The sequence below is a fragment of the Oryzias latipes genome, chromosome 3 (assembly GCF_002234675.1).
Source record: "Oryzias latipes chromosome 3, ASM223467v1".
Classification (NCBI taxonomy): domain Eukaryota; kingdom Metazoa; phylum Chordata; class Actinopteri; order Beloniformes; family Adrianichthyidae; genus Oryzias; species Oryzias latipes.
Genome location: NC_019861.2, coordinates 26096319 through 26117141, shown reverse-complemented (window position 1 = coordinate 26117141; position 20823 = coordinate 26096319).

The window sequence follows — 20823 nt, the reverse complement described above, 5'->3', positions numbered from 1 at the left end:
TTATTTTTCATAGTTAATGCATTTTAGCCAGAAATGTGTAAATCTAACAAACTAAAATTAAAGGGCCTGCCTAATTAAAAATCAACTTTTGGAGCTTTTAGGTGTACTACAATGTTAATTCCTTGCTATGAACAACCCAAAAGGCAACCGTTTGCGCATTTCTGAGTATTCCTCTAAAAATCTGCGCTCTGAGCACCAGCACCTCCCAATCCACCAAAATGATGAGGTTCTCATTTTGTGACGTCGACCAGTGAGTACAGCCCCTTCCAAGAAGAGTTTGTGCTACCAGCACCGCCCCTAGGCTAAAATAAACACCACCACCTTCTCCACGGAGCTAGTGAGCTATTGAGCACCTTTATTATGATTCATATCTCTATTAAAAGTTGAAAAAATATATAATAAAATCAAATAAAGATGGACTTTCTGACAAAATATTGATTATGGCATGAATGATGATGAGTCTTCATTACCAGCTACTTTTAAATGTAGACATTTATTCATTTTTGAGAAATTATTGATTTTTACAGTATGGTATTTTCTCTGAACCTGTACTTTATTGACGGTCCCTTGGCAGCCATGTTGCTGCCGTGTCTCCATTCCCAGAACAATTCTCATTAAAAGGCAGAAAAACCCAGATCTTTTTTCTTTTTAAATGCATTTGTAGTGAACTCTCTGTGTTAATATACAATGATTAAGATTTATAGCGAACAGGCGCTTAATAATAATCTTAATAATCAAAACACATTTAGAAGATCATCTTGTTCTATGCCGCAGCTTTTCTTGTTATACAATGGAACTCGCTATTCTTCTATGGCCATTTCCGGTATTTTAGATAGTTCTGCGCATGTCAAAAGGATTTATTCTGATTGGAAGTGTGGCATATGTATACTTTTTGTTATAGTTTCTCTAGGCCCATGTACACAGTTCAATTCTAATCCGATCTTTGATCAGATCAAAGACATTTTGAACTTATAACCGCAACTACTGAGTCTTAAAGAGGCTGCTTCATTGAGAAAAAACTATTTCAGACATGATCTTTTTACACTTGCCCAGAAGTGCACAGCAGATATAAAGTCTTCATAGGGTCCACCCACTGGGAAAACCAGAGGAGAGAAAAATGGAGAATATGCAACAGTAAAGCATGCGGCAGGAAAGGCAGACGTGGCTATTTTTTGAGCTGAATGATGCAGGAAAAAAAATCAGATTACCAGAAAGAGAAATATTTCTCTTTAACTTAGGTCATTGCTGAGAAAAAAAGCAAGCGAGAACGTATAGACAACTGCCTGATGGCATTAGAACGCGACCTTTAGCTCCTTTTGCAAACAGACTCTACTCCAACACAGTTCTTAGCTTCCCTCATTAACCAAGCCCACTTTAAATGTTTGGCCAATTACACAACAGTTACCGAATAGCAACAGGCCAACATTTTAGCGCGAGTTTGTCATGATCTTCGACTTTAACTGCTAGTATGCGTCACTGTTTCTGGCCTCCACTGCCCACTTCCTCATTCTTCATCTCATCTGCTCATTACGTCTTAGAGCCTCAATGGTGTGTTATGGCTCATCACTCCCACTGATTTTTAAACTGCCACCCAAGTTGTAGATCAAGTTATGAGTTTTACCTGCTCTTTTCATTGACTGAGTCAGACGTGAGCTTTCATTTTATTGGATTGAGCAGTGGGTTGCAGAGGACAGAAGTGTTGGGTGAAAGAACTATGTGACCCTGGTAGGGATGTCATGAAGAATTGAGAACCTAAATGTAAGGAACAGGAGGTTCTTTGACAGGTTGAATCATAACTAATCGCTTGTTTTAAGGAGACCCACCTCCATCACTTGAGAAGCTCCTCTGTGACTTTTCATCACCCGCTTCAAGTTCTGTCTCTTGACAAATCAGTTCAAAGAGTAAAGGCCCGTACACACCGGGACGAATATTCGCCAGGCGTTATTCGCCAGCGTTTTTCGCCACGTTTTTTGTGTTCACACCCAGGCGATTTTCGCTGACGATGAGTGGAGTGAACATGCAATTTCATTCCCTGACATTAGATGGCGCTTAATGTAAAACAGATATACTCCTGTACACAAGGTGGCACTGCGCAACTTTACGCTTCTGAAAGTCGCTTTTCACTCAGAAGAAGAGAGCAAGTATTTACACGCTTGTCAGAATCAAACAAAGAAAACATGAATATTTCAAGCATCAGTAGCTCCAACTGGTGCTTGGTTCGGGGATATTTTAGAATGTCCGTCATTATTGCTTCGCGGCTGTGTGTAGACGCTACTTGGCGTCTATCTTCTTCGCTGGTATGTGTGCTCAGCAAGGCAGTTTTGTGTTTGAGCGCCCCCAAGTTGTGTTTTACTGTAACTTCAGAAGCTCCAGACACGTGAGCAAAAGCGCCATTCTCATTGGTCGAGTAGATTTCGACGCGATGCGTCGAAAAAAAAAAACGAACCCGAGGCGTTTTTTTTTTTTGACGCTTTAACGCCTGGCGTTTTTTCGCGTCGGTGTGCACACTCTCGTTGGTGCCCTTTGTTTAGTCACGAGGCGTTAAACGTCGGCGAAAATCGCCGGCGAAATTCGTCCCGGTGTGAACAGGCCTTAAGAGGTGCAATTCTCATTCGGCTAAATTTTAATGACACTTCCAATAACTTACATGTGTTCTCTAAAAGGTGGTTTTTGTGTTTTATGCTGCTGATTTTTCCTAAACTGTGTCTAAAAATAAGCAGCAAAGAGCAGTATTTTCTCAGAAATGTTACCTTTCCCTGACTTACCTGTCTTCTCTCAAATGCCCCCCCCCCCCCCCCCCCCCCGTCCATCAGGTGGCTTAGACCACCCATCCTAGATTTTTTTTTAGCTGTTTCTCTTCATCATGCAAATTATTTGACCACGATTTCCATTATACTACACAGTTATATGAATTTCAGGAACTGGTTCAGATGAATAAGAGGGATTGATCCTTTGTTTGCATTTATGCAACGATTACAGGATGGTTAAACAAAAACACGGAACTAACAAGAAAAAAAAAACCTAAAGATGATAGTTGTGCAAAACAGGAGAGTGTATAGAGCTGGTACAAACCTCAAGCTGTTGATGTGCCAAAAACAACAACAACGGTTGCAAATGTTTCTGGTTTTCTAGCAAATTGAGCGATGTGACTGTCAGTGCAGATGTGCACTGAATGGAATGGAACCCCCTCTCACTTTGCCCATCTGTCTGTCTCACATAATCTCCAACTCACCAACCGTGTCAGGGTGAAGGACACAAATTATTAGCCAAACAAACTCCATATTTTGCAGGTCATTTAGATCATAAATGGCATCACAGCTTGGATTTAGGATTTCAAATAAATGAAAAATATTCAGCTTTATTCATGTAGATTGTTATGTATATCTCAAACAAATATCTAGGTAATTAGTGAAGCAGTAAACATGCATTTAGGAATTAGAAACAGGGTGATAGGGCCGTCTTAATGGAAATTTGCCACATTCTCAATGTAGAAAAACAAAATATTAAGTTTGATATATAATCCTGTTGCAATCATGATTGGGTTGGGTTTTTTTTTTCCAATAAAGCAGACGTAAAATTTAATCATTTGGAATATTGACTCCTGAGGCTCAGATCTCAACATTTCCCATCTGTCTGTATTTTGCTCTGCCCAGGTTCCCACAGTGGAATGGCCTTCTGCTCTCTTCTGATCACATCTTTTTCTTCCTTTTTTCAACCTGATTCTCTGTCGCCCACAGAGCTGTCCCCTGCTGCTCCCTTCACAAGTCTTTTTTTTTTTTTAAAGGTGCGTTGTTGCCATCTGTCTCTGGCACAGAAATGCACATTCAGACACACTCAAAGTAAGACACATGCACAGTCTGGCTTGACACCAGATTCTGGTCTTATCTGGTCAAGTGTGTTTACCACTACAGCACATCTTGAGCTTACGCTGCAAGTGCCCAGTATTTTGCTGAGATATTTTTTGAAGGATTTGCCTTGGTATACCATTTCCCATTTGGCCAGCTCATTGTAGATAAGTGCATTCACTCAATCGTTCCATCTCCTCAAATCAATACAGACTGATACAGCAATAAAAAAGACAATAAATGATGTAGAGGTAGAGGGTGTTCGATGAACCTACCAGTTTCTTCTACATGTTACGAGTGTGAATTGTATTTTTTTTTTTTATATTTTATTGTAATAACTGATTGCAGCTAAATGTTGTAACAGCATGTATTTTATTCATTATAATCCTATTAAATTTAATTTAAGGGAAAAAGTTCTAATGTGAACTTTTTGACATCTTCAACTTTAACAAGATCAGATTAACTCTTTTCACGAATCTGCATGAAAATAAAAAAAGCTGTTTGGAGCTGGCCGAGGGATTTGTCAGTGAAAAACTCCCATAGAGTCTTTGGAACCATCTCTGAGGACTAAAGTTTGGCATAAGATGAGGCCCTTCCAGGGGAATGTAGAAGAATATGTATGAAAACTGAATTTTGAAAACCCCAATTATGTGACACTGTAGTATGAATAGAACAGAGCTGAAGTTTCTCCATGACCCCAACATCACCAACTGAAGTCATGCAAGCAACGATCACTTCTTACTTTGCTGCACTACTCATGGGTCAAGGGGGTCAGCAGGGTTGGTATTTATAAATCTGATTCTCAACATGTTCTAGATGTATAAATATGAGTGTATGTGTAGACATAAGACCCACTCCAATGAAAGTGGTGTTTTTGGTGTTTTTAACATGTTCTTGCTGCATTTTTCTCACAATGGAGGATATATATAAAGAAAAATAAAATTAAGACTCCATTTGAATATTACTTTATTAAAATTGTGGTAAATAAGTACGACGTTTCATCGCTGCCATATATTGAATGAGCGCAAAGACAGCTGAGATGGCATATTCAGGAACTGAGTAAGCGAACCTTACAACCAGGCAGGCGCAATTCTAAACGAGCGACCACGCATTTTACAACTGCACGCCTTCAAATCCATCTGAGCGGTGATCCTCCTGCGCGCTCGCTGGGTTTGCGCACAGTGTTAAGGGGATGTTTTTGTCACTTGGGTGCGGTAACCTTTCTGGTTGATCTGATTGGCCGAAATTTGCATGTCAAATCCGGCGATGCAGCAGGGCGGGAATTTCATTTTTTAGAGCAGGGGGTGGCTAACAGGCGGCTCTTGAGCTGCATGTGGATCTCTGTCTTTTATCTTATTTTCTATATACTGTACTTTCACAACCAAAAGGCGAACATAAAAGTCTTAAATTTTTTCCAAAATGTACGGAGCTGCCCTAATGTGTTGTTGTGTGACTTTGGTAAAGAGGACCTAGGAGAGAACAACATGAGAACGGTACGGAGAGAGGTGAGGACGTGAAACAAATAAAAAATAAATCACAACCAACTCAGTTTTGCGCTCGCTGCCTTTTTAAACTAGCATGCATGTTTTACCGTTTTTTTTTACGTTAAATATAGAAAAAAACACCCATAATTGAAACTGCGCCGTATAATCCAGTGCTGTTGTATTGTAAGGAGCGGAGTGTGTTATTGGAAATAACATGGCTTTAATTGTGTGTTTGTGTGTGTATGTCTGGCAGGTCAGTGCGTGGTGGCTGTTTGTCTATCAGCTCTTTGTGTCAAACTTGTTCGCCACCCCTGTTTGTGTTAGAGGCTGTTGGCTGTTGGTTGTGTTGGCAGCCGTCTCGCTGCTGTGTCTGCATTTACAGCTGGAAGAGAACATTTCTCATTCAGGTGCTGAAAAAATGATCGTTTTTCTTTAGAAATGCATTTGTAGTTCACTTTCTGTGTTAATACAAAAGGATTGCGATACTTGCTGTCACATTTGAAAGTTTATCAGAAGAGTTACTGAAGCAGGAAGACCTTTCTAACTATGCCAAGTTCTCTGAGTGTTGCACTCTGATTGGTTGACCACCGGAAGTGCTTTTACAACAGATCAATAACGATTAGAGTGGGCCTTTAAATGAAAGAAACCTAGGACCTGAAACCTAGGACCAGTCCGTTCTTCAATACATGGATGGTGCTTTATTGGGAAAAAAAAACATGTTGATTGTTACAGAAAACGATGTTGATGCAGATGCTGGTGAAATTTCATAGAAATATGTGCTACTACATTTTATATTATTCTTGTCTCAATTTTGCCACAATTTAAAGATAAATAGATTTCTTTTTTATTTAAATTTGGTGTCTTTGAAAGTAGAAAAGCAAATTTTAAACATGCACCATTCAAAACAGGCATGACCTCCTCTTCCTGTAAGAGTCATGCTGAAGAAAATCTCAGGTCTACAGAGCACCATTTAAAAAAAATATTAGCATCACTGTGTGATGCAACTTTTAATAGTGAAAAGGTTTGATAAGAGCCAGTAATCCTCAGAATTAGTTGCAAATCAAGGATAAATGACAACAGCGCACATCTAACCATGTTTGCAGTTAGATTCAGAAGTAGATTTTTCAATTTAGCTCAGGACAGACGTGAGATACAAAGAACCTACAGAGCTGAACCTCCAGACCGACAATAAGAAGAACTGGAGAAATATTCTATGAGAGTGAGAGGCTGCTTTCTCCATTGAGAGAAGTTTAGAAAGAAGCAGTATACGAACAGTTACTAAGTTACCTCGAAGTACACAGTTGATAACTTCTTACGGTTTTAAGGAACCATGGTAGTTCCTTAACCAAATCAATATCTGAATTACCTACGTAACCTCATTGACTGACCTCTTTAGAGATCTTTTTTTCAGCTCTGAAGTTGAAATCTTTGTGAAACATTTCTCTCTTTTTCAGGACAAGGCAGGCAAGCCCTCTGTCCATCAGGCAGTTTTCCATTCACCCGTGCCATCCGTTTGAATATGTGTTCAAGTTCTGGGAAGCACAACATTAAAAAGAAGAGCAATCTAACAAGAAATGACACTGTGATTCCTTTCAATTGAGATCCAGCAGAAAAGCTGTCCAGATGGCCGAATCAAAAAATAGTCTGGCAGTTGCATCTGGAGCCAGCAGGCCAGATGGAGAGCGGTGCAGATATAGGTTGAGTCACAGGCAGAAGAAGAAGAAATAAGGCATAAATGAAAGAGAAGCCTGACACCTATTGTGACACAGTTGCTTGTTTTTAACTTACTTTGTCTAATGATGAAAACTTGGCAGAGATTTGGTTATGCTAACAACAAGAGATAGATAACTCCAAACAATGAGGGAAAATAGCGGAGGAAAAAGAAAATATCATTTCCTGCAACGCCATGCCAAAGGATTGTGCGGTAAAAATAATGCAATGGAAGGACTTCCATGCATAGAATAAGGTTGAATAACTTATTTTTTTTTAACAGCAAATCAGCAAAAGCTCTGTTTGCCACCTTTAACAAAAAAGATGTTTATCTGTTTCTTTGTTAAGATGGATGTATTTTTATTAAATAATATGGATTTGTTTTTTGTAAAAAATTAAAGATGATTTCTATCACAAAGATCATCATATAAAGTTGGATAAATTATTTTATAACACGAGCCTTAGAGAAAAATGTTCTATAATTTTGCTAAATGTTAGCAGATAATTAAATCAGATTAGTTAGATTTATAAATTAGAAAATTGCTATTGTGACTATTTTAACTTGTATTTCTTGAAATAAATGTAACAATCCAAGCTCAAGTGTAGGACATTTCAAATAAAAAATGAGGTTTAATAAAACCTTTTTCAAATACACTTCAGGATGTGCAGGGATTTCCTTTTGTATTATTTAAAATGAAACCAACACATTTTTAATTGAACTGAAACATAATACTAGTATACTCAGAGGTCCCAGTATTTTATGAATTACAACAATCAGTTGTTGAAAACATTAAAAAAGACTCTCATAATCATGACTTCCTGCTTGAAGAAGCTCAATGTCTTACACCTGCCTTCAGGGTGAGCTTCATGATAACACCTTTTTTTAAAGACAAGTCCCAACAAAGGTCAGGGCCACACTTGATGCTTTACACACTTAAAGTAATTCCTTCTAGAGCTTGTTGCAACAGCACCTAACCAACAAGCTAATTAATCCAACCTGTCTTACAACCACCCGTCGAGCCCTTTCATCAACTGCGGTCAGTAGCTGCAGGAAAGGGTCAGTGGCTCCCAAACGCCAGGGTGCTGAAGCGTGAACAGACTGCTGCGAAGGCAATTGCCAGCAAAAACAGAGGTGTCTGCAATGAAGGCCGCACACAAACAGCTGTGTACATTCCCCTAGTTAGGAAGCAGCAGAGAGGGACTTTACAATTTCTAAATGCAGCCATCCTTGATTCTTTACATAAGGAGAAAAAAAGAGGCAAAAAAATAATTTCATACTTGAATTGTGCGTAAATGGGTTAGAATATGCTAAATATGCAGGTGTTTGTGTATTTTCCACAGTTGGATATTTAAATATGATCAAGACTTTGAGTTGTAAGTGCCTCTGCAGTAAAAAAACCAAAAACAAAAAAAAGACAAGAATCTAAGGCCACGACAAGGAACTAATGAATTACATTGAAGTAAATCCCAGAGTTCTGTTTGGTTTAAAGAGCTATTGAAGCTATAACAGGCTACCTCAGCACCATAATGAGCAGCGATTCATCAAAGTGAGCAAAAAGGATTATTGCAGGTGCTAGTTTTCTGCATCCTTTTGTTGCTGATCGATCTGTGCCTTATTCCACCACCTGTGATGTCTTTATCAGCCTGCCCGTGTCTTATGTCAGATGCTGGTTTATAGAAAAGGTGGCGAGTTTTATGCTTTTTTTAATCTTTTAAATTTCAATATCTAACAGTATTTGAGTCTCTAAAACTGCTTATTTTACATTTCATTTGAAAAAAATGTATTTTTTGTTAAATTCGTATATCAGTGAATAGAAACAGATTTTTAAAAGCTGGTTACATTTTATTTATTTGCAGGTTACGTTTGCATTTTGTTTTGGGAAAAATATATAAAGAAGCTGCTATTGTTGTTGAGCACAGTTGCCTAAACACTTTGAAAAACAATTTCATTCTGGTCTTAGTAGTAAATTCAGCATTGACAAGATGCACAAGCTGACAAGGCATTATACAGCCAGTCTACCTGGCCTGCCATGTGAAACTATTATGCAGGTTTTTTTTTACCTCCTGCTGAATGCAGGTGGGACGAGGGACCTACTTATTACAACCCAGATGTGCCTGTAATCCATCACTGTCTCCACTACCCAATCACACTCAGGAGGATGTCTAAAGCTTACGGCCCGATTGTGTGTCTTTGAGGGAGACACGGCAGCTTGATGTGTATATTCTGGTTAACTCTATAAAAAAAAAAAACTCTCATATAAAGCACATTGGGTTTCAATTGTGTGTGTGTGCTTTCTAAAATGAGGCGTTAAAGGCCATAATTTTACATATAAAGGTGTTTGAAGAGTTTGTGGTGCAGATGGCGTGCTAATGTCGGTGTACTAATTATTCCTGCTGCTCATTATTTGCTCATTATACAGTAACTGTCACCACTGTTCACTTTAAGCAGATACATTTAGCAGCATTACATTATTTGATTTATTTTTCTGAAAATCCTTCACTCTTTCTTCTTCTATCAAAACTAAATGAGCTCAGACATTTCTAAATCCCTGCAGGCATTTCAATTGCTACTGCCTTTCTATTGTACTGCTGCAAATTTGCCTTTAATTTTCTCAGCTCTCTTTTCTTTTATTCATGATTTAACGTGATTCACTTTAATCATATTTTATGATTTTACTGTTTATTTGTATTTTCTTGCCTGTAATTTTTACCTGTCGTTTTTATGTAAAGCTCTGTGAATGACTGTGTTTAAATTGTGTTATACAAATAAACCTTCCCTTTTCTGCGGTTTTCCATGAATTCAGGCATTCATTGGATTTTCTCGGACCATTTCCACCCCCCAAAACAACAAAAAACGAATTAAGGTCTTAACTGAATGGTCTCTTAATAAAAGGCTCTGCCTTGCTTTGTTGGTTTCCAAAGCCTTTTATTTTCCTTTTACACATGAAAGTCAAAATCAATACTTACATGCTGTAATGGGCGATTTTGCCTTCAGCTGCTGGCCACACTAATGAACAGCAAGCAGAGATAAGGAGACGCACAGATCAATTTTATCATGTTCCTTTTATGTTGATGATATTTTAGCGTTTTCCCTGGGAGGGTAGATGTGATCAAGCCAGCGTGTAAAAGGTGTGCCTTCTCTCCGTCAATAAAGAATGATTTCCCATAGCAATGAGACCACATTTGCACACCTTTTCTCCTTCGAACCCCCTAACCTATCTATCTACAGTGATGCAGTAATTGCCCAATCAATGCGACTTATGTCAATTACTTCATGCCAAGAAACCAGGAAGCAAAAACAAGAAGCAGATGCAATGTGTCAACGCTGCTAAACCCCTGGGGCCAATCAGTCACGGAATCAATACAAACAACGACTCTGGATGACAAGAGAACGAGTGATATGATCTTTCATCCAGAACCACAGAGGGATCCTCAGTCTATGATAAGTGGCTGTTTTAGTACTACAGTAAGGGACACTGCCACTTTTCTTCAAAGTGTCCAGTTAACAAGGGGAGGGAAAAGAGAGTGATATTTCTGAGTCCACTGCACTGTGGGAAAGCATTGAGCAAAAGAACAGATTTCTGTTGTAAAGTACAGGCAATATTCCAGTCATGAGGTGTGCTAGAATTAATTAGCTTTTTATTCAGTCCATACAGTATGTACTTCTGTGCCTGATGGGTCCCAGAGCTGTCAGTGGAGTTCATTTTGGCAGTTCAGTTAGTCCAGCTTTTCACAGAAAACCACTCTGAGGATCTACTTTTATATGTGTTATCCAGGTGGCCATTTTTGCATTTCATCTAAAAAAATTATAACTCTAATATTGAAAAGTGTCATTTTTTTCAAATATTAAAATGCAGCTAAAGCCAAAACCACAGGTACAAACTGTGAAAGATGTTGAAATTAGTGAAGCTTTGGTGCAATTTCAATGAGGAAGATTTACCTCACTTCCAGGTGCACCGGGTTCTAACGTCACTCACTTTTCACACCACTCATCAATTCAGCCCTCATACTAAACCAATGGTGAAATTCACAGCCTTTTCTTCTTCTTCCCATTCACAATTATACAGTATTTTTACTTAAATTCGTGGATGTATATATATCCCTCTACATTCTAGACAGTGTTGTCAGCCCTCCTCAAACACCGTCCTCAACCTGGACCAATGCTTTGTCATGGTCTGGCCTTCAACCTCCCTCAGCGTCTAGACTCTGGGATTTACTCATCTATAATCTGCCCAGCCCAAAGCCTAACCACCAAAGAGACTTATTCATGCACATTTTCTGTACCAAAAATGAATTATTCTTTATTCACATTCATTAGATCTCTCCTTATTGTGATCATCTTTGGTAAAAACAAGTTTCCTATTAGTGTCCATGCACAATCCTTTGCCTTTAAATTGTCAAAAAGAGTATGCACATTTTCCGTCAGAACAAATTACTTTTGTCCATTTTGTTCCCTAAAAAATTTTCGTTCGATTATTTCCACTTTAAGCCCGCAAACTACTTTATTTTAGTTGCAGTGTAAAACTGAAATGAAGATCAGTGATTTGATTAGGAAAAAGTACTTTTGTTTTCACATTTGATCAAGTTTATCTCTGGATAGTTTAGCATAAAATGCTAAAAATAGTTTCAGCTGATGATGCATCCAATGATGCAATAACATATATCCAGGAGGGTTAAATAATTTATGCCTGGTTGCTTGGGAATCTTTCCAGCTCAAACACATCCTTCAGATTTGTGATATCTTGAGACAGGCTTGCAGCCTTACAAACAGCCTTGTTAACAAATGTATGCACATGTTTCTTTGAAGCAGCGTAAAATAAATAAATAAACAAACAAACTTTTTTTAGGCCTTTTTGGCTGTTGTGCACCAACTCTTTTGTTCCCTCTAAAGCATCCAGGGATCGCAGCTCCAGAAGTTTATCCATCTTCCCGTTATGGAAATAAAGGCAGCTCAAAGCGCACACAAACATTTCTTGGGAGATGTCAATTTCTCAAAAACAGGACGTTAAAAGCAGCCATGCAGTCGATCAGCTCTGCTGCAGGATTTAATGTTGAATCCCAGTTGCTTGTTAACTGACAAGCTGTTGGCAGATGTTTTTTCTTAGGGCAAACTTCTATAAAGCTTGCTGACATTTATGTCAAAGTATATATTTATTGATCATTTAAGAAGAATTTCAGTGTTTGAATAGCACTGCTACGTTTGGTATGTTTCATTGTTTTACATAAGATAAATTAATTTTAAGATGATAGCTGATTAAAGTGTGTATAGTGGTACTTTAAATCTTTGGTACTGCACTGAGGCCAAATTTGTTTTGATAATAATTACATTCTGTACAGCAGGCGTGTCCAACGTCTGGCCTGCAGGTCAAGTGTAACTTGTGGTACAATTTAATCCAGGTTAAAGTTTTATGCTACGGTCACAAATACAACTGCCACTGTGCAATGGGGAGGCATCAGCAGAGTATTCAAGATTACATGCCGTCACGGATTTTTTGAGACCGTTGGCACGGTCATTATTGTAGAAGGTGGCAGTCAGGCGGCTGTTAGTCTCGGGTGGATAACGCCATTACAAAATCGGGTGACAGCTGGGTGGCCACAGGGCAGTAGTAGCCGTATCGCCAGCCGGCAGCAGCTCCGATTGGACGATGTGTACATGTCTCTGGATGGCAGCTGTCTATATCACAACTCAAAGTATTTTTCTTCTACGCCCTTTTTGTGGACATTGCCCTTCTATGAATAGTGCAGCTAGCCCAATGTTCTGTCTTCTTTGTATTATTGTCAGTTTTCGTCACGACGCAGGTCTAATAGTCGCTGTGGTACTAATGCCATGATGGGTTTTTTGCTGTATCAATGCTGTCTCCCCATTTATATGCAGGACCCACGGTGATTGGGATTGCCAGATTGATGTCTGATCTGCGCTGGGCCCCCAGCCCATGTCAACAGCCATCATTGAGTGCCCATGCTGCTACCCTCCTATTTCTAACAATCAGTCGGTGGCAGTGCGATGGCGCCACAGGGGCAGGGGGGTGGCAGTCTGAATTTGGCCAATCATCCGATGATTTTGGGGACCTTGGAGACTCTCTTATCTGTCTATCATTGTGCTGCTGCCTTTCTGCCATCCACCTGCCGCTGGACTTGTACAGTGCAACCTCAAAGCGTGCCTGGGCGGTCATTGACCGTTGTGAAAAAAAGAAAAACATTGTTCGGGAATTGGCAGAAATCGACCACCCGACTGGAAAGGCAGACATCGGTGATCAGCAAAGGCCCCAGACAGGGCCAGGAGAAGGTGGACCTGAGAACCAGGCTCTAGTTGCTAAGTGAGCAACGATGGAAAAATTGGGGTGCCCTGGTGTGCCCCGAAAAGGGACCCTACCTGCTTCTCGCAGGATACGGTCCACCTAGCTCAGATGTTGTTGTTGGGAAAATGTTGGGAAAAGAGCTGCAAGGGTACAGGAAGCCCTGGGACGCCACCAATGCCCTAGCTGCAGCTTCCGGCCAACCCCACCCATTCTGGGGGGCGGGAGACAGGGAACAATGTGACCATCCCCCTCTCGCTGTGTGTGTGTTTGTGTGTACTAAAGGGATGCAATAAAAATTTGGCAGACCAGGGCAATACAGACTTCTTCATTCTTCAACGGCGTAATCCGAATGCCGAAACGAGTCCACCACAGGGCCCAACGTGAGTGGCAAGGCAAGGCAAGGCAAGGCAAGGCAAGTTTATTTGTATAGCACAATTCGTACACAAAGTAATTCAAGGTGCTTCACAAAACAGAAAAATGCATTAAAATCACAATACATCATAGAAATAATCAACGTAAAATTTACTTTAAAAGAAAAGAAAAAAAAATTGAAAATTGATTGAAAAATAAAGGAAGGAAAGAAAAGAAAAGTGTAGATAGGACCTTTCAGTCACATACACGGCTAAACAGAAATGTTTTGAATCTAGATTTGAACATGAAAACAGAAGAGGCCTGTCTTACGACTTCAGGGAGGCTGTTCCAGATTTTAGCTGCAGAATATTGAAACGCTGATTCCCCTTGTTTAGTTCTGACTCTGGGAATCAACAGGAGGCCGGCCCCTGAGGTCCTCAGAGTACGAGATGGTTCATATGTCACTAACATGTCAGAGATGTACTTTGGTGCTCGGCCATGGAGAGACTTGTACACAAGCAGATCTGCTTTGAAGTCTATTCTTTGAGGTACAGGGAGCCCGTGCAGAGACCTGAGCACAGGACTAATGTGATCATTCTTCCTGGTTTTGGTCAAGACTCGAGCAGCAGCATTCTGGATGTACTGCAGCTGTTTTACAGCTCGTTTGGAGAGGCCGGTGAGCAGGCCGTTACAGTAGTCTAACCTACTGGAGACAAATGCATGAATAGGTATCTCCAGGTCTGGCTTTGACACTATGTTTTTGATTTTGGCAATGTTTTTCAGATGGTAAAATGCCGCTGATGTTACTGACTTGATATGGCTGTTAAAGTTCAGGTCAGAGTCCATGATTACCCCTAGATTTCTGACTTGATTTGAGGGTTTAAGAGACAGAGAATGAAGGTAGCTGCTGACACTTTCTCTTTGTTTCTGTGGGCCAAAAATAATAACTTCGGTCTTGTTTGAGTTTAGCTGGAGAAAGTTGTTCTGCATCCACGCACTGATCTGTTGGAGGCAGTGGCTGAGTGAATCCACCGGCCCATAATCACCTGTTGTCAGTGACACATAGATCTGAGTATCATCTGCATAGTTGTGATAAGATATGTTATTACTGTGTATTAACTGCCCTAGTGGCAGCATGTAGAGGTTGAACAGAAGGGGTTCCAGGATCGATCCCTGGGGCACACCACAAGTCAAGGCCATGTAGTCTGAGACACAACTCCCAATTTCAACAAAGTATTTCCTGTCTTCCAGATAAGACTTGAGCCAACTTAGGGCAGATCCAGAGATGCCAACCCAGTCTTGGAGTCTGTGCAAAAGGATCCCATGATCAACAGTATCAAAGGCAGCACTCAGGTCTAGCAGGATTAAGACAGTGACTTTGCCATCATCAGTGTTCAGGCGGATGTCGTTGGTTACCTTGATAAGAGCAGTTTCTGTGCTATGATGGGGTCTAAAACCTGACTGGAAAACATCAAATGAATTGTTTAATAAGAGAAAATCAGTGAGCTGTTGGTAGACAACTTTTTCAAGGACTTTTCCTAAAAATGGCAGATTAGAGATAGGTCTGTTATTATTCAGTACAGTGGGATCAAGACCGCTTTTCTTCAGGAGAGGTTTAATGACTGCAGTTTTTAAGGCCTCTGGGAATATTCCAGATTGAAGAGACATGTTAACTATTTGAGTAATTGATGGCAACACACTGTGCAGGATAGACTTTAGAAATCTAGTGGGTAACACATCAAGGCAGCATGTAGACGAGCTCAGACGGGTGATGGTCTCTTGGACAGTTTGGTCAGTACAAAGTGAGTCAGCTTAGAGTGAGTAGGTGGCCGTTCGATAGTTATATGTGTTGTGGAGTTGATGGCTTTTTTAATGCCCTGAACCTTGTCATTAAAAAATACAGCAAACTCATTACATTTGGGTGTGCAAACCAGCTGGGTTGGAGGGTTAGTTAATCTGTTTACTGTTGTGAACAGGACACGAGAGTTGCTGCTGCAACTTCCAATGATTTCAGAGAAGTACCTTTCCCTTGTTCTGCATAAGATCTGGTTGTAAGCGTACAACTCCCCCTCATACATTTCATAGTGAACCTGGAGTTTTGACTTGCGCCACTTTCGCTCAGCTCTGCGGCACTGTTGTTTCTGTGCCCTGACTAGATCATCGTTCCTCCAGGGAGCTTTCTGTCTATTTTTTTTTCAATTTAACCTTCATAGGGGCAATGGCATCCAGAATATTCAAGATGCTAGAAGTAACAGAATTCAGCATTTCATCAACATTGGCACCAGAGGCGTTTTCAGGGTTTATCATTTCTACAAACTGTGCCCTAGTGCTCTCATTTATTTGTCTCCTTTGGACAACTGCAGGGCCAGGCGGTGGTTTGGGAGCAACAGACAGGTCAAAGAATACACAGAAATGATCAGAGAGGGCAACATAAACCACACTGACATTATAAATATTAACCCCCTTTGTGATGAGCAGGTCCAGAGTGTGCCCTCTGCTGTGGGTGGGGCAACTCACATGCTGAATTAGATCAAAGGTTTCAAGGACAGCATTGAGCTCTTTTGCATTTCTGTCATTGACATTATCAACATGAGTGTACTGTATATGTGTATGTTGATTTTAAGTCTGTAGTGTATGTACTAAGAGGGGGTGCAATTAAAATTGGTGGTTGCTTCCACAGATGATCCCCAAGTGTCTAAAATGAATAAAGCCTGATTAATTACATCAATTGATAATCATGTTTATTTTTTTTCCCGATAGATATTTGTGTCTTTACATATTTATTAATTAATCTATTTTATGTTTATATATATTTTTTGTAACACTGATACTGCAAGGTGGAACTGAGACTCTCTGCACATTGCGCAATTTCAGATCACATAGAAACTACACAATCAGTCAATCACCTTAATCTTTAGTATCTTGCAAGGTCAGCACTTGAAAGAGAGCAGAAAGCTGGAGGCATCAAACCGAAAGGGAAGGAAGACACATGACAAGAGAGAGGCCTTTCCCACTCATCTTCCTCAGATTTCTCTCAATTTACTCATGCTTCATTTAGCTAAAATGCTACTTGTGTGCACAGTCTGAGTGAACCTCAGCTGCAAATTGCAAAGGTATCTGTATGACGAAACAAATTACATCAGTGACTTTGCAGCACAGTCAAACGTAGAAAAAAAGTGTGGGGTGGGGATGATTACACTCTTGAATAAGATGAATGGATAATGGGCTGGGAAGAAACATTAAATTTGTCATACACTTCTTGCTTGACTGGCTGGCTGATGGAATGATTGACTAAGTTGTTGGTTGGCTCAGCAGTTTGCTTTTAGCATTTGAATGAGCTAAACATCCTTGTGTTTGACTGGCATCCTAGCAGCACAACAGACGTACCACAACATAGCAGCCACACATCTTGTTGTACATTATCATAAAGATATGAACACAATAATGCAGTTTTCTGTTCCAACCTCTTCTTGGATTTGACCTTAATAGAAGTGTCAAAGCCAGTCATACTTTCAGAATTATGGACAAAAAAGTTTTCACAAATTCGAAAGAACTTACAACAGGAAAAACTGGTTGAAAGATTTTGATTTAACAAGATTTTTAGTTTGTCCAATTGGAAATGCGTGATGTCCGTTTTTTTTTTAAAGGAAAAACTTTTTAGCATGTACAAAAACCAAACAATGAAAAAATATACATGCATACCATACTTGGTATTATTTATTATCTTCATTTTATTTCACTTAGGGCTTGGTTAACTATTCTCTTGCAGCAGCTTTGAAATTAATTTCCTATGCTATAAACCTACAAAATATTGGTTTGTTTGGTGACAAAGAGAGACAATTTAATAATTTACTACAGATGCATCTTGTTATTTTCTACTTACTAGTCCTTCCTCTGTTAGACATTTACTAAATAAGTAAATAAATGACAAGCAGGAAAAATGACCTCAGTAACTATTATGGGGATGGTTTTATTTTTCATTTTTTTTAATTCTGAAAATTTACTAATTTCTTCTAAAAATCTATTTCGTAATTAGGAAAGAAAAAGAAGGAAATTGTATCTTTGTTTTAAATTATTAAAAGAAAGTTCAATGAATTATGTTTTAGGTTGCCATGGTTTTTGACACAAAAACAACATTTGTGCAATTAATTTGGCTTTTAGACAATCTTCTTTATGAGGGCTGAGTTTATAAAAATGAGTCAATATGTTGGCAGTATCAACCAGCCTTATTTTACTTAAATGAAATAGTAACAAAAAATTATTTTACTATTTTCAAACCATTGGTATTTTTAGTTCTTTTTTTACTTTCTTTTTAACATCTTCTTGATATTCCCTTTACTTTAAATTGACTTTCAATCAATAAATGTGGGGGCAATGTGTCTTCATTTGAGCAATCACCATCAGGACTCACATCAAAATACTGGGTTTTATAGGGTGTTAGCATGCATCTCATTATTGATAATTAGGGTCAACCAGTTTTTTTGCTAGCAAGCTAATCTACACATTTTGCTGATTCAGTCGTAGATCCAGTGCGATGATCAGGAAGCTCAGTTACAGCTTGTTGCAAGCTAATTACAGCCCCATTGCATTGCAGAAACTGCACCCAAAGGGTTATGACTCCAAAGCATAATTTATGTTCCAACAAGCAAAACTTTAAACTTGTTAAATCGTGTGCTTTAGTATTAACTCTGCAGGCCCTTCTTAATTTATCTGAAAATGTTTTAGCTCACTGTCAGGTTTTTTCTTTTAAGATCGTAGTTCAAATCCACATAAGCTCCCAAACAATCCCTCAGTTCCAAACTGTGCAAAGTCAGGACTTTTAGGAACGGTAATCTTGATTTACTAAATGCACGCTTATTTTAACTGATCCTTGTACCCATCAGGAGAACTCTACTGTTCTGGAAAAACTTTGATAGTGATAAATCTTAAGTATCATACAGTTTCTGCTTTGCTTATGTTGGGCTTTGTATTTTTCTCGCAGTTACTTTAAGGAAAAAGATAAAGACAAAGGAAGAAAGCGACACTTTATTTGCAACTGATCACTATTTTAACAAAAACTGACAAAGAAGAAACAGTGCTGAGAGAAGCTTTATAAGAGCAGACTATGCAGACATAGTGGGTTTAAAATTTTGTGAAAAAAAACAAAAGAATATAAGAGGATAGTGGATGGATGACAATAGCCAATGTAAAAGGCTAGTTTTGCACCCTTCTAATATGAGGCATACATGCATCTGTTTTTTATCCTGCAAATGCACACATCATCCATAAAACCCTGTCAGACAAAAGAAGGTTGGTTATTTATGCAGCTAACATACACATCTAGACACACACAGGTGGCAAACTCATTTATGCTGCTGTTTATTACCATTATCACCAGACGAGATGCAGCGAGCAAAAGCCAGGCTGCATTTCCCTCCTTGACGCCCATCAACATCGTCTGAGCCTCAGGTGTTTATCAGGCTGTCATTTTGGAGGAAGCCCAGCAGGCATCCTACAACTCTTTCCTGCATCATCTCTCTTTTGCTGGCTATGTCTTATTTTGATTCTTTTTTAAATGTTTTCTTCGTCTTCCTCTAAATTTTAGTTTTTTTACATTTTTCTTTCTGTCTTTTATCAAAGTTCTTTTTCGTAAGCATCTAATTAAACAGCAAAGTCTGGTACACACATTCAATATGTCATTCCACACATTGTTCAAAAACTGTCGATTTGGAACCAAAAATATGTCACTTTCCTTTATGTCTTTATCGCAAAAGATAAACTTTTGAGAACGGAGACTGTCAGTTGGTGTTGTTTGTGGCCCCCTTGTGCCAAGCTCTGTACTTCATTGCATTCATTAAAGTGTCAAGCTCTTCACCACTGTCACAAGCTTTTCAAGAGCGGGGTTACTCAGCTTAGCACCAACGGCCACGCCCATGTAGAGGAGATTTTAGAAACAGTGGCTTCAGATAAACATGAAATAGGGCTATTTTACTACAGTTTCAGAAATCAGTCAAGGTGAATGTGTGTCATAACGTTATGTGCATAAACACGCATTTCCATAGACTTTTCTTTGGAAGTGGTCACTTGAACATCTGCTTTTGAGCCAGCATGATACGCAATGCTTGTCATTACGCCTGTACCAGCATTTCCTTTTTCTTTTTTATCCAAATTGTTTCTATCAATGAAATATGTACTAGTGTGTTGTTGTTTGCAATGTTGCCTAAATGCTTGTGGTTGTCCTTTTTTCACTGTTTTCCTTTGTTTTTGTAACCATTTTACTTAAACAACAAAGTGGATAAAGTTGTCGTCAGTTTGATTATTTATACATGCTGTTTTCCATCTTTTGTCCTCTAATCCATTTTCATGTCTACTTCTGTTTCCATATTTCCTTTCACCTTGTTTCCTGTTTTACTTATGCCTTTGTGGATCCAAGAAGCCCATGAGGACAAGGAACATTGGCAATAACAGCAAAACTCTTTTTGCCAACCCAATCTCATCTCACTTTCTCATTTTCCCTCTCTGCTCGCCCTTTATTATTTACATGTTTCCTTTACCCGTTTGCCCCGTCATCTTAGCTTCTACTCTCCTTCCATCCTGTCAATACTCCCTTGGGTGCAGGTGGTAGAGAATGATGTTTTGCTTTGATTTCTTCTTGGCTCAAGGCATTCCTGAGGCAGGAAAACTGTGGAGTTTCAGTCTCCTGGATGTAGTGGTAAATATTCCCAGTTGGGGAGTCAAAAACAGAGAGACAGCAGAAGAGAAGAAGGAAGTGAATGTCCACATGCCTTCATGGACAGCTATGTTACTTTGAAAGGTGTTTATTGGTGAAGCAGATATTTGGAGGTTTTTTCTGATAGAGAAACATCTGCACACATGAATGTTTTTGTTTCTTTTCAATAATCAGCAACATTTTAATGAGCTGTCATGGTCTCAAGTTACTATGACACCGGTTCTATATTTCTGTCTTACACGGTCTATAAGCTAAGAAAGTGTTTTTCAACCGAACGCAGACTGATGACGTGTGATTAAGCCTCCAAGAATGATTGGTGGAGACAGTTAAATGGGCGGGACTTTTCCAAAAACAGAGCTGAAGCTACGGCTAAATCGCGGAATTCTTATCAAAATGTCTTTAATAGAATGTTTCTCTCGTTGTTT